The 17,883-nt window shown below is 45.7% G+C and overlaps 1 protein-coding gene across 1 annotated transcript in view; it reads right to left on the bottom strand.

The window, feature by feature from the left end:
* Positions 1–17,883, bottom strand: part of ATG7 (autophagy related 7) — a 1,524,945-nt gene that overhangs the window by 914,596 nt on the left and 592,466 nt on the right. The window lies entirely within an intron of this gene.

The following is a 17,883-nucleotide window of genomic DNA, read 5'->3' as shown; positions in this document are numbered from 1 at the left end:
CCCCATTGCTGTCTATCATCTCTAATTTCATCTGTTTCCAAAATCCCATTCCTCCCATTACATTAACTCTCTCCCAAAGGTTTCTCAAGTTAATTGCTCCCATTTTTTTCCTACCATTCCATATCTCCTATTTATTGACTGCCAGCATATTAGTCTAATGCGTGCATCTAGTCTTTTCAATGGCCAAATTTTAGGTTTTTCAATCCCTCACACATAGCACCAGTCACAGACACCACTCCCAGCCCATCGGCTCTGGTCTTAACTCATTATCCTAGCGCCTGATGCTTCATCCTTTCTATTTCATCTTGTGAGAACAGACAGGAAAGACCCCGACTTACACACGCTCCACTCCAGCCAGGGGAGTACAGTATTCAGCCATCACAGACAAGATTCCCAGAAAATCCTAAAGGTCCAACTAGACCCCTCTAAGCAAGCCATAACATACCTTAAAGTCAAAGTGCTACACAATAATTCACAAATTAAACGAAAAGTTTTAAAAAGAAACTCCACGGCCTCTGCTACCATGGAGCCAATCCGCCAAAGCCCAGCTAGATGCTTTCCCCTTTAGCTAAACTAAAACTAGGATTAGTTTTCTAATACAACAGTGAAAAGGAAGTATTCTAAGGGAGTTCTCATTTGTAACAGTATTCTTCTTGGTTTTTTTTGGCCATGGACCAGTGGTAACAGGACAGGCACTTCTTTAAATCGTATGTCCCAGATCAACGATCTCTAACAACAAATCCAAAACCAGTCGCAAACAAGAACAAACTGGTTGGCATTCTGACATTACAAAGCACAATGAGCTAAGGTAGAATTGAGTGGAAGGAGTTAGTGCAGAGCAAGGGAAGGGTAAACATACATGTACACGTCTAGAATTGAGGCAAGATTGTGAAAATGGAAAGGAAAAACAGGCATCCGGTCAAAAAGGGATTAGAATAGAAATATGGACTACACCCAGCAGATCTGACTGGGTAGTTCCAGAGAAACTATGGATAGTCAGTTTGTTCAAGAGGGAGTTAAGAGGATCAGTGACAGAAAGGCATTGATGTAAACATTTTCGACCTTTGGTAACCTTGATCTTCCTGCTGATTCCTTTAATTAAAAGTGCTCCACAGGCACTACGCTGGTCCAGAAAAACTTTTTCCCAGCAGTAAGCCTTGATCACTGGAAGGTGGCTCCATATGGCTCTAGCCACAACTCCACCTGCAGGACAGGACATCAGCCCCGGCTCACAGGCGCAAATCTGTGCACTGACACCAGTTCTCGTTTTTCCATTCCTCACTAAAGCAGTCCAGAACTCTGTGTCCGTGCTTTATCGATACATTTTCACAATGATTTGGCCAAATATCTCTACCAAACGTCTCAGGTTTCAAACCCTTTTAAATGTGTACTAAGAGGATGTTTTCATTGGATCCATGTGACATTTTCATATAGCATCTTGGATTCATCCTGAATAGTGCAGCCTGCAATTCATGTTCCTTGATGCATCCGATGGATAAAAGGGAGTGGGAGGTCAAGTTACCCTAGGCCAAGGCCCACAGGGAGTCAACCAAGTGTATCATTTCTCCTGTCGGTACATCTCCCAATAATTAAAGATCACAAAAATTCTTCCCATAGGAGAGAACCCTTTCTAGAACAATCTGACGCCTTGAGAATATTCTTAAAGTATGGACTCTGCAGAAATATGTATCTGCAAGAATCAATCTTTTTTCCATCAACTGAATTACGTCAGAGGAATGAAATCCATGTGTCCAGGTTGTTTCTCACAGTTCATTTGTTTCTTAGACCCATACATTTTGAACCCCAACTTTCTTCTGAGGTCAGCTAACTGTCATGATGTGAACTTAAGCATGTTAGGGATGGAATCTAGAATGTGAGGGTGGGCAGATAACAGTTTTGAGGAGAGAGGACGGCAGATGGATGTGTTTAACTAAATGAAAGTTTCCCGTGTTTCCTGATGAGGACGGCACTTCAATTTGGCGACGATTTGATGCAAGTGAGGACTGCCCCACATCACATCCTGGTTTGACCCTTTATTTTCCTACTGGCTGTCAAGAGGTGAAGGAGCATTTATTGAGCGTCTGTTTGGCGATATCGCAACAGTCATTTTAAGCTCTGGAAGAGGTTAGCTTACCGCGTACTGCTTTCTCTTGGATATAACTCTGGAAATGACTTATTAACGGTTGGAGTAGCTCGAGCGGTTTCTCGTGCACCCTTTAGTGACATCAAGCACGTGCCTACGGTGATTGACATGATGACGTGGGGGCCATTTTGGTTTGGTTGTGTCAGGGCAATGAGACTATCTACAAGATAAGCAATCAAGGAGAGGGATCGGCGATCGGCACACCTGTGTATGAACTGATTTTCACAGTGCCCGTCTCGGAACGAGGAGACGCTTTACACGCTTGCATAGGGATCGGCACGCCTGTATATGTGCTGATTTTCACAGTTTCGATTTGTCGTTGACTACATATCTACGGAGCGAATTGTGGACTTACGAGCGGTGTGGCATCTAGTGAGTGCTGATTCACGGTGATTAGCACACCTTTCATTCATATATTCTTTTTGTGTGCTGTATATTTAAAGTACTGTGAGTGCTGATTGATGGTGATTGGCACATCTGTTATATTTCAAATCCACAAATATCTTTTGTAGTAATACTAGTTGCATTTGTTGTTTTTTTTTTATAAAAAAATAAAACATAGTAGTTATAATGGCTGCACACAATGCAATTAGTCCACCTCCGATATTTCTTAGTTTACCAGGTGTTCCTGTCATAAGTTTAGAAGACTGGACCGAGATGTTCGAGAACTACCTTCTTGCTTTGTATGGTCAAGAGTTCTGGCCCACTAGAAAGAAAGCTATTTTATTGAACAATTTAGGCAGTGAAGGTCAGAGGACATTTAAATATGTGCCTGTAGCTTTAGGACCCAATGGTCAATCTTTGGATAATGTTTATATAGAGGCCCTCAAAAGACTAGAGGTGGGGAAGAAAGAGAAGGTGCAGTAGCGTGGTTACAGAATGCGGTACACTCAACATTAAGTGCTTTCACCAGGTGTGAGTGGGAAGGTGAGATGGAGGGTGAAGTTGCTTTATCCGTGGTAATGAAGATAATACAGAATGGAGCTTCAAGGGAGAGTGTGATCCCGTTAGCTGCAAGACCATACTTTAAAATACTGGATGAGTTAAGTGTGGTTGGGAACTGTGTGATCATGAAGTGAGATCTATTTGTACCTCCTACAGGATTAAGGAATGAATTGATCAAATTGTGTCATGAAGGTCATTTGGGGAAAGCTCTAACAAAGAAACATTTGAAACATGAGTTTTGGTGGCCTGGTATGGATAATCAAGTGGCTGAGTTGGTTGAGAGATGTATAGTTTGTAAAGAAAGTGACAAGAGACTTACGGTTGGGAGTGAGGCTGTTGAGGGTTACTGATCCTAGTAAGCCTTGGCACACTTTTTGTCTAGATTTTATAGGTCCTATGCATGAATTACCAGGTGATTTGCATTATGCTTTAGTGATTGTGGATGTGTACTCTAAGTGGTGAATTGTGAAATTTATGAGCGCTGTAACCACCAGAATGACAATAAAAGAGTTAGGTCTTATATTTCGTGAAGAAGGCATTCTGTCTATTTTGATCACGGATAATGGTACTCAGCTGACGTCTTTGGAAATTGTGCAGTTTCTTGAGTTGTGTGGAGGTAAGCACAAACGTACTTCTTTTCAAAATCCATGGGGAAATGGAATGGTGGAAAGCGCCAATCAGTTGATAAAAGGGTCCAATTCAGATAGCTATAGCAAGCATCTTTGTTGTCAAAAAATTGGTTGAGATATGATTTGGGTGTATGGCACAACTGTGCACTCAGTTTCTCAAAAATGTCCATTTCAGGAGATGAGAGGGAGGTCTCCTGGAACCAAAATTATACCGATGTGATTGAAGGAGTGGGTGAGTTCGTCGGGTAGTGGGTTAGCAAAGAATCGTGTTAATTCAACTCACTATGATAATTCAACCAACAAAATTGAGACAGGAGATTGGATTAAAGTTAAATCTGGGCGAGTGGGAAGTGGTTTAACAAAATGTATGGGTCCTTTCAGAGTCCATAAAGTTAGCAGATATTCAGTTGTTCTGGAAGGAGTTGATAGGTGGAATTTTAGGAGAGTGGGTCTCTATAAAAAGAAAAATGAGTATAACGTTAAAGGGTGTGAGGAGATTTGGTCAGGTGCTATGTTTATGATTGATGAGGAGTTGGGAGTGAAGAGTGGTAGTGGAATATGTGTTGAAGGAGTTAGAGCAGAAACTGTGGGAAGAGTGAGAGAGGGCAGAGAGATATGTAAAGAGTCTGAGTCTAGTGTAGGAGTAGGAGATGTCAGAGGGCAGGAATTTCACAGAGTACGGAGGTCCCATAATCCTCCTCTGTACTTAAAAGATTATGTAAGATCATAATGTTTAAGATTTTGTATATGTACATTTCTCTTACATGTTTGATGTACATCCTGGACAATTCTTAAGTTTATTGGAATGCGCTGCTCTGTTTATTTGTTTTTAATTAATTCACAAGTGTTTCCATAACTGGAAGGGAAGGAGATGTGTTATGATGTGAACTTAAGAATGTTAGGGATGGAATCTAGAATGTGAGGGTGGGCAGAGAACAGTTATGAGGAGAGACAATGACAGATGGATGTAGGTCGGGAAGGGGAGGGGAGGGGACAGGTTGTGATTATGGAATAAGCTTGACTTTAACTACATGAAAATTTCCAGTGTTTCCTGATAAGGACAGCACTTCACTAACCAACTCAGCTCCTGAACCCCCTGTTGCCATGTGGCAGTGGTAACATTGTGTCAGATCCCCTGACTGCCATCTGGAAGTCCCATATATTAAAAAGTGGTGCATTATGATTTTACTGTAATATTTTCGAGCCATTCGGCCAGGAAACGTTTGCAAACGTGCAGACTATAAGACTGCGGTGTAAAGCAACTCATCACAACATTAAAACATGCATCAAGAGGCCTGTGTGATCTACTAAACAGCTGACAGGGTGGCCTTCTAGCCATGGATGTCATTTAGTGGTCGCAGCTGCAACCCCCAGCTTGCCCCTTGCGACCCCTGGAACTGCCTCTGCGACCCCTGACATCAGAGGTGGCAAAATCAGTGCCAGGAACACAGGTACAGCTCGTCCTTATGGACGCTGCTTGGGACTCCACTTCCTTGTTTTCAATCAGTTTTTTAATTACACTAATAGTCAATATTAATTATTCACAATTAGTGTTATAAAAAATGGAGTACCGTTAGCTGTAATATGACCCTCCTTCATAGTTGAGGTAAGTAAAAAGCACTTTTAAATGTCTGTTGTTTGTATGCTTGCAGGTGAGAGTATGCTTATGTAAGAGAGAGTGTGCATGAGTGAATGTGTGGTTGTGTAAGCATGTTGTGTGCATGAAAGTAAAGATGAAATAGCGTGTGATGTCACCTCCGCTACCCCTGGAATTTTGGTGAATTGACGTCCATGGTTTTAGCTCCCCTAAGATATTAATTTGCCTTTTTATTACTTAACAAATCTGGTGAGGTGTTGGATCTTGCCCTCTCTGCAGGGACACCCCCAAACCTTTTGTCTCCACTCCATTATTTGCTGAATTTGTTTATGCTGGCCTTAGGACTCTGTGTACTTTACCACTGCTACCCAGTGATAAAGCACTGGTGCTCTCTACTTAAAATAGGGAAGAATTGTAGTTTACCCTATTGACATATTTAATTCACTTACAAGTCCCTAGTAGAGCGGTACTGCATGTGCCCGGGCCTGTAAATTAAATGTTACTAGTGGGCCTGCAGCACTGATTGTGCCACTTCCTTAACTAGCCCCTTCAATCATGTCTCAGGCCTGCCATTTCAGCCTCTGTGTGCAGTTTACGTTGCAATTTCGACCTAGCAAAACCTTTTGCCATGCCCAATCCTTTCTTTTTAATACATGTAAGACACCCTTGGACTGCCCAAAGGGCAGGGTACAATGTATTTAAAACTGAGACATGTACTTTTAAGCTTTACATGTCCTGGTAGTGAAAATCTCTTACTTTTGTTTTTCACTACTGCCAGGCATACCTATCCCATAAAATAACATTGGAATTATCTTATTACATTTAAGTGTAATTTCCAAATGGGAAAAGGTATTCAGTTCATGGTTGGTGTGTCTAGAATCCTAATTTAAAATCCTAACTTACGGTAAAGTCGAAATTTAAATTGCAATTTTGAAAATATTACTTTTAGAAAGCAGGCATTTTCCTGCCTTAGCCCTTTAGTGCCTGTACCTGGGCACAAGACTGGGTGTAGCCGACAGTTGAGCTTTGCGTATTCCTCCTAGATAGCCACACACAATAGGGAGTTTATGTGTGCCTGGAAGGGCCATCACTGGCAGGATGGGAGGGAGGAGCTGGGCACAGCCACACTTACACTTAAATAGGTTGTGGCCTGCCTCCACATAAAGGCTGCATACTTCCTGTAGTTAGTCTGGGGCCAGGACGGAGAAGGCAGGATGCCTGGGGACTTCAAAAGGAAATCTTTAAAAGCTTCTCCCCCACTTTAAAAGGCACAACTGGGTATAAATACTGGACCTCAGACAGCAAGTCTTCAGTACACTTCTGGACCTGTGGATATTCTGCCAGGAACAAGGATTGCTGTGCTGCTACTACAACTGTCACTCTGCTGAACTGCTACTCTAAGGGAAGTGCTGCCTTGCTGTGCAGAATAACTCCAAGGGCTAGTCAGCTGGTATTGTGATCTGAGCCTTAAGGACACAAAAGGCTCGTCAACCAGCTCCTGTACCCAGCTGGAGTGAGTTCCTGACCCTCAAGTTGTGCCCTTTCTGGTCCTGGACCATTGGTGTGGCTTAGTGAGCATTAATCAAGCTTTTGGGCTCTTCATGACTACAAACAGGTCGTTTGCACTGACACTATGCTACCATAATTCAGCGCAAGTCGGCCCTAGCCCATCTTTTCACACCACAGCATCGACCGCCTGCGGGGTAGCACCAATGCGGCTCTCCCACCCACAATGCCCGGCCTGCTCTTCATGTCACACTGACATCCTACTGTGATGCTCTCCTTGCGGCAGTCTCCAATGCGAACGGGACTTTCTGCACAAAACCTTAAAAGGTTAAACTTCAGCTGGAAATAATCTGGGACTGTATCCAATCTGCACTCCATCTCATTCAGGCTAAACTTTTGAATTTGACCTGCTTTAGCACGACCAGATACCAGTGGTTGGCGTTTTATGCTTTTAGGTGCTGTTTTACACATCGTTCTTCAAAAAATCATAATTCTGTTTCTATTCATTAGATTTTTGCCAATGTGGTCTTGTTTTATTTATTTATTTATTTTTCTCTATTTTTCTAACCTGGTGTGGGATCTTTATGTAGTGTTTTCACTGTTTTACCCTTTGAAGTATTTCACAAATATTTTACACACTGCCTCTAATTTGAGCTTGACCGCTCTGTGCCAAGTGACCAGTTACCCTGACAAAGGTCATGGTTGTTGCTTGACCATGACTCACACCTAAATCAACCAACAACCCAATTTCTCTGACTGTTGTGCCTGAAGAACAAATTATTTACCTTATAATTTTCCCCAGGTGTCAGACTGGATCGGGAAGATTTTTCATGCACAGTACCCCTGCATGCTAATAAGTGGCCTCAATTGGATCTGCATACGTAGACTGCGCCGTCCACTACAGAAGAGACATCTGCAGCACCTATATAGGAGCTACCCAGGTGCACTGCCATCAGTTTCTTTTCATGACTTTCCACGCAAGAAGCACAAAGTCATGAAGAACACTGAGGACTGGAGTGGAAAATAGCGCCATGAAAGGGAACAGCCCTGTCCCTAGAAATGCGTTTGCAGAGCAGGGAGGGTGGGAGGGTCGGTAAGGAATCTGCAGCTAGGTATAGTCTCTAACAGAAAAGCCATTATTGAAGGTGGGTAACCTGTCCATCTGATAGAGACTTCTAGCTTCAGATTCCTTACCCTAGTATAGATACAAAAGCAATCCCATCCCCGGAGGTGGGTCTGCGGTCTTATTTCAAAAGAGGAAGTCCTGCAGGACTGAACGGGCAAAGGGCCCATCCCTACAGCCCTGACAGTCCAGACAGCAGTGCTTTGTAAAAGTGTGCAAAGAGATCCACGTTGCTACCCGGCAGAAATCCAGGAACTCTGCAGGCTAATGAAGTGGTCGTAGCCTTAGCTCTGGTAGAATGAGCTCACAAACCTTCAGGAGGTTGTTTTTTGGCCAAAGCGTAGCAGATATTAATGCAGAGTGCGACCTATCTGGAGATGGTCTGCTTCTGCAAGGCCCGACCTTTCTTTGCTCCATCATACCCTACGAAGAGTTGGTCATCCACCGGAATGTTTTAGTTCAATCAAGGTAGAACTACAACGCTCTTTTTGGGTACAGATGGTGGAGTCGCTCCTCTTCTTTAGCATGGAGGATTGTAAAAAGCAGACAGGGAGATGGATTGGCCAACATGAAATAGAGTGCCCACTTTTAGAAGAAAGGAGGCTTTTGAATGAAGCACCAGTTTGCCAGGATAGATGGTGAGGTAAGGAGGCTTGGATGAGAAGGCCTGAAGCTCACTCTTCGGGCAGATGTAACTGCCACAAGGAAGACTGTTTTAATTGGAGGGAGCTGAAGGAGACTATTTTGGAGAAGCTTGAAGGGAAGCACACATAAAGAATGTAAATACAAGATTAAGTACCACTGAGGCATGATAAATGGTGAAGGAGGAAAGAGATGTACAAGTTCTTTGAAAAACCTCTGTACAATAGGGGACTTGAAAAGGGATAGATCATCAGGCAACCGCAAAAAAGAAGAAATAGCTGAGAGGTAGTCCTTATGATTGCCCAGTGCAGAGCCCTGCTTGGCAAGAGAAAGTATGAAAAAGAGAACAAGAGAAAGTGGGGCAGAAGTGGAATTAACATGTTTTTCTGCACACCATGCCACAAATGTTATCAATTGGCAGGTGTACACCGTCTTGGTGGAGAGCTGCTTGGCCGTCAAGATGACATCACAAACGTCGGGAGAAAGATCAAAATCTGTCAACTGCCACGGTTCAATCTCCACAAAAGAAGATGGAGACTGGACAGGATCGGGTGGAGACTCCATCCCTGCTGCTGTGACAGAAGATTCTCCCTAAGAGGCAGCCTGATTGGAGGATCAAAGGCCATGCTCAGTAGCTCGGGATACCATACTCTCCATGCCCAGTCCGAAGCCATAAGAAGAACTTGGACCCAGTTGTTCTTGATCTTCTTGAGTACTCTGGGCAGAAGTGGTATGGGCGGAACGGTGAACAGGAGGTGTGAGCTCCACTCAAGAAGTATACATCTCTGAGCTAGAGCCACCTTGGAACCTCCAGTATGCAAAACTGCTGACATTGCGCATTCTCAGTGACGTCAAACAGATCTAACCAAGGCTCTCCCCATTGCTGAAAAAGACCTTGCACCACCTCTGGATGGAGACGCCATTTGTGATCCGCAAGGCATCTTCAGCTGAGTTTGTTTGCCCAGACATTCAGAGAACTGGTGCTGAACCACCAAGGATATGCTCTGATGCTCCAACCATGTCCAGAGATGCAGAGCCTCTTGACAAAGGGTCCATGACCACACCCCGTCCTATTTGTTTTAGTACCACAAAGTGGTGGTATTGTCTGTGAACACCTGCACTAGCCTCCCATTGATGGAGGGTAGAAAGGCTTTCAATGCCAGCCGGATCGCTCAACTTGCTTTTCTGCACACCATGCCACAAATGTTATCAATTGGCAGACAAGCACCGTCTTGGTGGAGGGCTGCCTGGCCGTCAAGATGACATCATTAACGTCGAGAGGAAGATCAAAATCTGTCAGTGGACACCACTCAATCTCCACAAAAGAAGGCAGAGACTGGACAGGATCAGGTGGAGAATCTTTCCCTGCTGCTGTGACAGAAGTTTCTCCCTAAGGGGCAGCCTGATTGAAGGATCAAAGGTCATGCTCAGTAGCATGGAATACCATACTCTCTGTTCTCAGTCTGGAGCCATAAGAATAACTTGAGCCCGGTCGTTCTTGTTCTTCTTGAAAACTCTGGGTAGAAGGGGTATGGGCAGAAAGGTATACAGGAGGTCTGAGCTCCATTCAAGAAGTAAAGCATCTCTGAGCTAGAGCCACCTTGGAACCTCCAGTGAACAAAACTGATGACATGGCGCATTCTCAGTGGTGGCAAACAGATCTAACCAAGGCTCTCCACATTTCTGAAAAAGACCTTCCACCACCTCTGGATGGAGACGCCATTCGTGATCCGCAAGGCATCTTCAGCTGAGTTTGTTCGCCCTGACATTCAGAGAACCGGTGTTGAACCACCAGGGATATGCTCTGATGTTCCAACCAGGTCGAGAGATGCAGACAAAGGGTCCACGACCGCACCCTGTCCTGTTTGTTCAGTACCACAAAGCAGTGATATTGACTGTGAACACCTGCACTAGCCTCCCATTGATCGAAGGTAGAAAGGCTTTCAATGCCAGCCGGACCGCTCAGTGCTTCATCAAGTTGATGTGCAGTCCCAAATCCGCCATGGACCAGAGTCCTCTGATCTCCACCTATCCCAGAAGGCATCCGCATGCCACGAGTGACACGTCTGTCACTGCTGTGAGTTCTGGTTGGAGAAGGAAGAGGGGTCTGCCTGTTACCGAATCACAGTTTGTTGGCCACCAATGCAGATGCTTCACAGTTCCCTCCAAGATCTGGACCATATCGAAGAGATTCCCCTAATGCTACTCCCACTGGAACTTTGGGTCCCACTGCAGAGCCTCATATGCCATTGTGCATGTGTTACTATCAGAATGCAGGAGGCCAGGAGGCCCAACAGCCTCAAAGTCTGTCTCACGGAAATCCACGATAGAAGCTTAAACATCAGAATCATAGCTGAATAACCAGGACTCGCTGGTTAGACAGATAAGCCAGAAACTGCACTGTATCAGAACAGTCTGATGAAAAGGAGCATCTGAGAGGGAGTCAGGTGTGACTTCAGCACATTTATAGTGAACCCCAGCGACTGCAGGGGATACGCTGAAGTCTGGGGGTGGGAGACGACAGGCTGGGGCAAGCCCGCCTTCAGCGGCAAGTCGTCAGGATAGGGGAAGACTGACACCTTTGATCTCCGCAGAGGAGTTGCAACCACCGCCGTCACCTTGGTGAACACCGGAGGAGTGCCGGTAAGGCCAAAAGAGAGCACAGCATACCGCAAATGGTTGTGACACAGAGCAGTCAAGATTAAATTAGAGACAACGTGTAAAGTGTTTGTGCAACACTTCAAATAGTAAAACAGTAAAAACACCACACAAAAAGATCCCACACCCAGGTTAGAAAAATAGAGAAAAGATTAATAAATAAAACAAGACCAAAATGACAAAAATCTAATCAGTAGAACAAAAATTATGATTTTTTAAAGAATAAAGTGTAGAATAGCGCTGTTAACGTCTGCAAGCAGGCAGGACGGGAATGCAGAAATAAGCGTCCTGCAAGTCCAACGCTACTGTCCAGTCTTCGGGATCCAGGACAGATATGACCTGAGTTAATGTGAGCATTTTGAACTTCTCCTTTTTGAGGAAGTATTTGAGGGTTCACAGGTCTAGGATAGGATGAAGGCCTTCTTCCTTCTTTGGCACCAGAAAGTTGCGGGTATAGCAACCACAGTCAAATTCTGGCGTTGGCACCCTCTCTATGGCTCCCGTGGCCGACAGAGCCGTAACTTCAAGGCAGAGAGGAGAAAGATGATTCTCTGCCAGCCTTTTGTAAGATGGTGGCATGGGGGAAAAGATGGCCACTAAGGGGAGGGAGTAGCCCTTTCTGACGGTTTGCAAAACCCACCTGTCCAAAGTGATGGACTGCCGTGGGGAAAGTGATGGTGAATCCTGCCCTCAACTGGATGGTATGTTCTTTACACAAGTACATGTTGGGATCTTCGCAGGCTGGTATTCTTCAGGGCCCAATGACCCCTCCCATTCTTCCCTAATTCCTAGCCCATAGGAATAGGGCTCAGCCTCTGACCAGGAAGGCATGGTTCCAGCTGGAGCTAGAAACAGCGTTGATAGATGCCCCTCCGGCTCCTAATGGGAACTGGGGATGACAATGGGGGCTGCACCGCCAATGGGCGGCAGGAACATCAGGACCAATGTCAGGGAAGGTTGATGTGGCATGACTGACACCCGTCCGGATCCAGAAAAGGATCCTTGAGGCCAAATGGAGCTGAGGCAAAGCTGCTGGTGCAGAACCAGAAGGGGTCCCTGCTGACTCCTCAGGGCCCAAAAGTACACCAGAGGAGTCGGCCTGCCCAAATATGAGGATCATGGCCTCATAAAACTCTTAATTGGGCGGGGGTCACTCCAGCTCCTGGAAAATCGGGGAGGTGTGGAGCTGGCCCAGGCTCAACCGCTGAGGGACCCCTAGAATGCAGATGCTCCAGCATCTCGTCACCAATGGACGCGGAGAAGCCAAAGAGTGCTGCAACTTTTTCTTCTTCTTGTGTAGAGACATACAGGAGTGTCCCGATGACTAGAAGTGGGATGATGACCTTGACCTCCGAGACTGCTTCCGAGACCTTCCTCTTGACCGGGACCTTGAGTGTTGCACGTCGGGTTGGAGGGATTGCTCCCTCAAAGCCTTGGGATTCATGGCATGGCAGTCGGAGCATAACCTCAGGTCCTGGTTGCACTAGAGCTACCACAGGCAAACAAGGTGCGGCCTCACCGGCATCGGCTGATGACAGGCGCTGCAGGGCTTGAAGTCAGACTTTAAGGATGACATCCCTGCCACACCAGGTGGTAAACCTCAAAAGAGTTGACAAAAGGTTGAAAAAGCTCAGTCAAAAAGTGACGGACAGGGTAGCTCTATCCGGATCTGCGCTACTGGTGCAGAAAGAAAAGAACTGATGCCAGGGTGCCTGGGTGGTGCCTACATTGGCGCCGTGGATGTCCCTTCCTGCGCTAACGACGCAAGCGGAGCTGATCAACGCCACCTACCGCCATGCAGGGGTACTGCTCATAACAAATCTTCTGGATCCAGTCTGATGCCTGGGGATAATTTTGAGGTAAAGAATCTGCAACTGGAAGTCTCTATCAGATTCCACCTGTAACAGTATGGAACCTGACCTGGCAAACATGGAATCCTACACTGTGGCCCAGTTCAAGGAGTTCTGTAAAGAGAGGGGACTTCCAGCCAGGAGCACCGCTAGGAAGGTGCTGGAGCGGAAGTCTACCAGTCACTTCCTACAGCAACTGAAGAAAATGGTGAGATGGACAGGCAAGGAGAGGATTTGGATCCTAGTCCTGAGGGGTAGTAGCCTCCTGAAGGGGGTGACTTGACCCCTGATTTGGAGCTCCATGCCAGAGCACAGAGAAGAATATCTTCCCGCAACCTGACCCCAGGGGAACTGACGGAAAGGAGGGAGGTGAGAGAGTTCAGGTTAAAAGATAGCCAAGCTCAGGATGGAGGAGAAGGCGGCTGAGAGGGCCTTGGAGGAGAAAACGTTGTTACTGGCTCATGAACTGAGTCTGAAAGAGCTAGGTCTCAAGGTCAGGCAGGTAGAGTCCAGCAGTGATGGTGGCAGCATGCATAGCCACAGTGTCTGAAGGGGGAAAAGAATGTCCGCATAAACAAAGATCTGGTGCCAACCACGTGGTAGGGGATGAAATAGACAAGGCCTGCCACATAGCAATGGGGGGGACGGCTTGTGGAAACAAATGCCTCTTGTGCAGAAGGACACACTGTTTAAACCAGAAGTCGTAGACCTGCAAGGCCCCCATGAAAGCCATTCTTGTCACCAAGTTTGGACTCACTCCAGAGAAATACTGCATCAAGTTCAGAGATAGCTTGAAGATGCAGAATAAGCCTTGGGTAGCCTTCTTGGATTATGGCAGCAAGGCACTGATCGGCTGGGTGCGGGGAAACAAAGTTGATACATTTTTACTGGGTTGTTTAATGTGATACTAAGACAGCACATGCTCAGTAAATGTTTTAGAGCTGCGCCAGCACTCAGTTGACAAACAAACTGACTGACCTCAGGAAGCCTGCTGAGGATGCGGACCTCTGGGTCAGCACCAGTGTCCAAGAAGGTACCTGGGAGTGACCCCAAAAAGGGTGGTTCAGGTTTCCCCCCAGCACAGCAGAGTGAGGGAGAGGTTAGAGATGACACAGACAAGTCCCAAAGCACGGCGAATGAAAGGGTTCACATGCCTCATTTGAGAAATGTGTGTGGTGGGTTGGAGTTGGCAGTGGCCCAGTGTGCCCCATTTCAAGCTCCGCTGCTTTGAAGTGCTCCCAGTTAGGAAACAAGCAGTGGGAAAATGTCTGTCCAAAGAAGCCACCCACTGGTGGGGCCTCTACAGAGGTGGCCAATGTGGCCTTAGGGGTTAGTAGTCCCCAGAGCATGCCATGATCGCCCTTAGTTGGGAGATAGACTCAGAGGGTGAGCTCATGATCAATGAAGGTGAGAGTCACTACTTCCACCATGTGAAAGTGAATGGGATCCTCATCACTGCCCTGAGGGACCTGGGCTAGTCAGATTATGGTAGCGGAAAGGCTAGATTCCCCAGAGCAGTACAAAGACCATGTGTGTAGGATGACACAGGCACAAGGGTAGGACTATTTCTGCCCTATGGCCCTAGTATCACTGGAGTGGGGCTGGAAGGTAACCCAGAAGAGAGTAAAAGCAGTCCCCAGATGCCCACAGACTGCATTCAGGGGAATGTGTTGCCTCTGGTGTCAGACGGACGGAGAGAGGCAGAAGCCCAGGGAGCCACACAGTTCAGTTTTCTTGGGATACCACTCCCTAGCAGATGTTACAGCAGCCCGGATGGAGGGGCAGGGTGAGGGAGGTCTCACCCAGTCCCTCGTTCAGCCTCATGCTACAGAACTTGGGTCCAGTTCAGGATACCACCCCTGAACTGATGGAGTGGAAAAAGGGTGCCCAACACCTGGGGTTGTTGCACTCCCCCATTCTAAGAAACCTCACAGGTCAGAGAAGTGTCAGTAGCCCATTGGGAACTCCTTGCCAGCCCCTACGCTGGAAGAGAAGCCTACCTAATGCCCCTGGTTAGAGCTTCTACCTGTGAGTGCATGGCCTGGGGCCTAGCCCCTGACAGTTAGGTTAAGTGGCCTTTGATGGTTGCTGTCCTTATGTGCGGAATTTCCTCTGAGTTGGGGACATAAGTCTGATCCAAGGGGTGGAATGTGCCACGTCACTTTGCTGGCCATGGTGGTACTATCTGCCTACTGGGAAGCATCTGTGAGGAAGTTAAGGTTAGGTGCAGCACAGGTATAGGGAAGAATTCCCCATGGATTAGTTCAGTGGCTCAGGAGAGCGTAGACAGAGGGATCAAACTGAATTCAGAAGGGGTAGAACTGACAAGTGCCTCTGCAGTAGAGGTCCATTGGGCATGTTCTATCAGCTAAGAAGAGAAGTCCGTCAAGGTATTGATGAGTCTCCCACGGCATTAGACTTGAGGGAGGTTGTTTTGGACCTGGCTCTATCTGCAGAGCCTTAGGACTCTGTGCACTTTACCACTGGTAACCAGTGCTAAAGTGCTAGTGCTCTCTCCTTAAAAAATGGTAGAATTGGCTTATGCCCAATTGGCATATTTAATTTACTTGTGAGTCCTTTGTAAACTGGTACTATATGCCCCCAGGGCCCATAAATTAAATGTTACTAGTTGCCTGCAGCACTGATTGTGCCACCGACTTAAGTAGCCCTTCAAACATTCTCAGGTCTTCCATTGTAACCTGTGTGTGCAGTTTCTAATGCCATTTGGACCTGGCAAAATAAACTGCTTAAATTATACATATTAGACACCCCATGGGTAGGCCCTGTTTAGCCCAGAGGGCAGGGTGCAATGTATTTAAAAAGTGGGACCTGCACTTTTAAGCTGGTGGCATTTTACCAACAGTCGCCTAAATCTCTGCTCCTCAAGCTTTGCTGCAAGGTGGTGAAAGATTAACTCATGAATAGGCCTCAGCACTTAATGGTTTACTGGCTAAAAACTGGTATCCTGTGCCCCTACGATGCCTTGGTTCAAAAACCATTACCAGAGGTGCCCTGCCAACCACTTAGATGTAACGTGACATGCTGAGATGACTATGCGGTCCTGTATAACTTGAGAAGAGGCTGCAACAACTTGCTTCAAGAGAAATTAGAATATTTTATCTTGAAGAACATTTTGCTTTTTTGACTGGAGAAAATGAGCATATTTGAGGCTTCAGGGCATAAAGTTAAACTCAAAGCATCCTTTTGACTTTGACTGGCACAAAAACAATCATATCATGTTCTGAGCATTTTTTTCCGGCAAAGGGGAGTGACCAAAGTGTTTAACAAGGGGATGAAGTTTACAGCTCACCCTCTCCAGACACAGTAAATCCATTTACTCTTCCTGCAGACTCAAAGTGAGTGCCATGAAATGTTCCTCGGCATCTGAAATCCTCGCATCATGCGCAGACATTGGAATCCTAGGCTCAGACCTTTTACAGTCGGATGTCTGATAATTAAAGTCATTTTCCGTGTTTTATAGCTTTCCTAACCAATCTGGCGGTATTGTGACAGGTCACTTTAAATATTTCTCTGGGGATTGCCTGTCTGTTCATGCCAAGCGTCAAAAGAGAGCCGGTATTATTACACTTAATGAAATATGGTTACATTTGTGGATCGTTTTGTTTGGGCAGTGTTGAAACTTAGTTGAGCTCGGACTGCGTTCTCCCATCGGCCGTCAATCCAATTTTTCACAGTCAGAGATCTATTTGGAGTGCCCTCCGTGCTTTTATTCGGGGTTTTCCAACTAACTGGCAACAGCGTCAAGGCACGAATGTTCTTCAGATCTATGGCCACTCCATTGTTTTGCGCCTCTAAAAAAGTAGAGTTCTGTTGCGTAATTGTCCAGTTGTAGGTCGACACTTGCAGTAACAAAGAACATTTAGGAAATGTAACTGTCTTTCATGCTAATTCTAAACAAAACATTTGTAGACAAGACATTGTATGGCAAATATTGTGTCCAAATGACAAACCATCCACTCTGTCATATCAAAGTAGCCTGGCTAAATCTGCCTTAATCAAGAAAGCAAAAAACATTCATCTTTGGCTAATAAATATCTTCACAAATTCTAATTTCGGTCCTCCAGTGACACTGTCTTTGGGCCAGACGCATACATTCTTCCAGGACCCTTTTTTCTGATTAGCAACTCATATAGTAAGTAGCGTGTTCTGGATTTCTGAATAAGATGTAAGTAGCAAAAAAGTTCCAGAAGAGTGTTAACACCCCACTCATTAGATCAATAATTATGGATCAATGGAAAACAGTGCACAAAATCCACTGGCTCTGAAACTCACGCCATGTCCACTTCATTCCACCCATGGTTACATTAGAAAGGTAAATCCTAAGCTGCGGCTGTGTGGCCATTTAAATGCATTAGAATTCTTAGATCCCTTTTCAAAAAGGGAAACGAGGTTATAAACGACCAAGGGGAAGATGTATCAAAGTATCATTTTGCATGACCTAAATAAGGAATTTTAAGAAAGCAGTATTTAGGTAATGGAAAATGGAAAGTAACAAAACAACAATTCCCTAATAGCGATTTCTAAAAATTCGCAGTCGCTATTAGGGAATGAGACTCCATTCGTTCCTATGGGCCTAAAGGCTGTCAGGTGCGAGTGGTTTTGCATTTCCTAATTTGTGAATTCCTATTAGGAATTTGCAAATTAGGTAATGCAAAAACAAGGGTGCTGAGGGACTAAGGCCCCCTTTGATGCACCCCTCAAAAACAATTGGTCACATGTAAAGCGCACACATGCCCTAGAGGCATGTGTGCGCTAAATGGCACTTTAAA

This window comes from Pleurodeles waltl, chromosome 9 (assembly GCF_031143425.1).
Source record: "Pleurodeles waltl isolate 20211129_DDA chromosome 9, aPleWal1.hap1.20221129, whole genome shotgun sequence".
NCBI classification, from domain to species: Eukaryota; Metazoa; Chordata; class Amphibia; order Caudata; family Salamandridae; genus Pleurodeles; species Pleurodeles waltl.
Note: the sequence above shows the minus strand (reverse complement) of the source record. Positions and strands in the feature narration are given on the sequence as shown.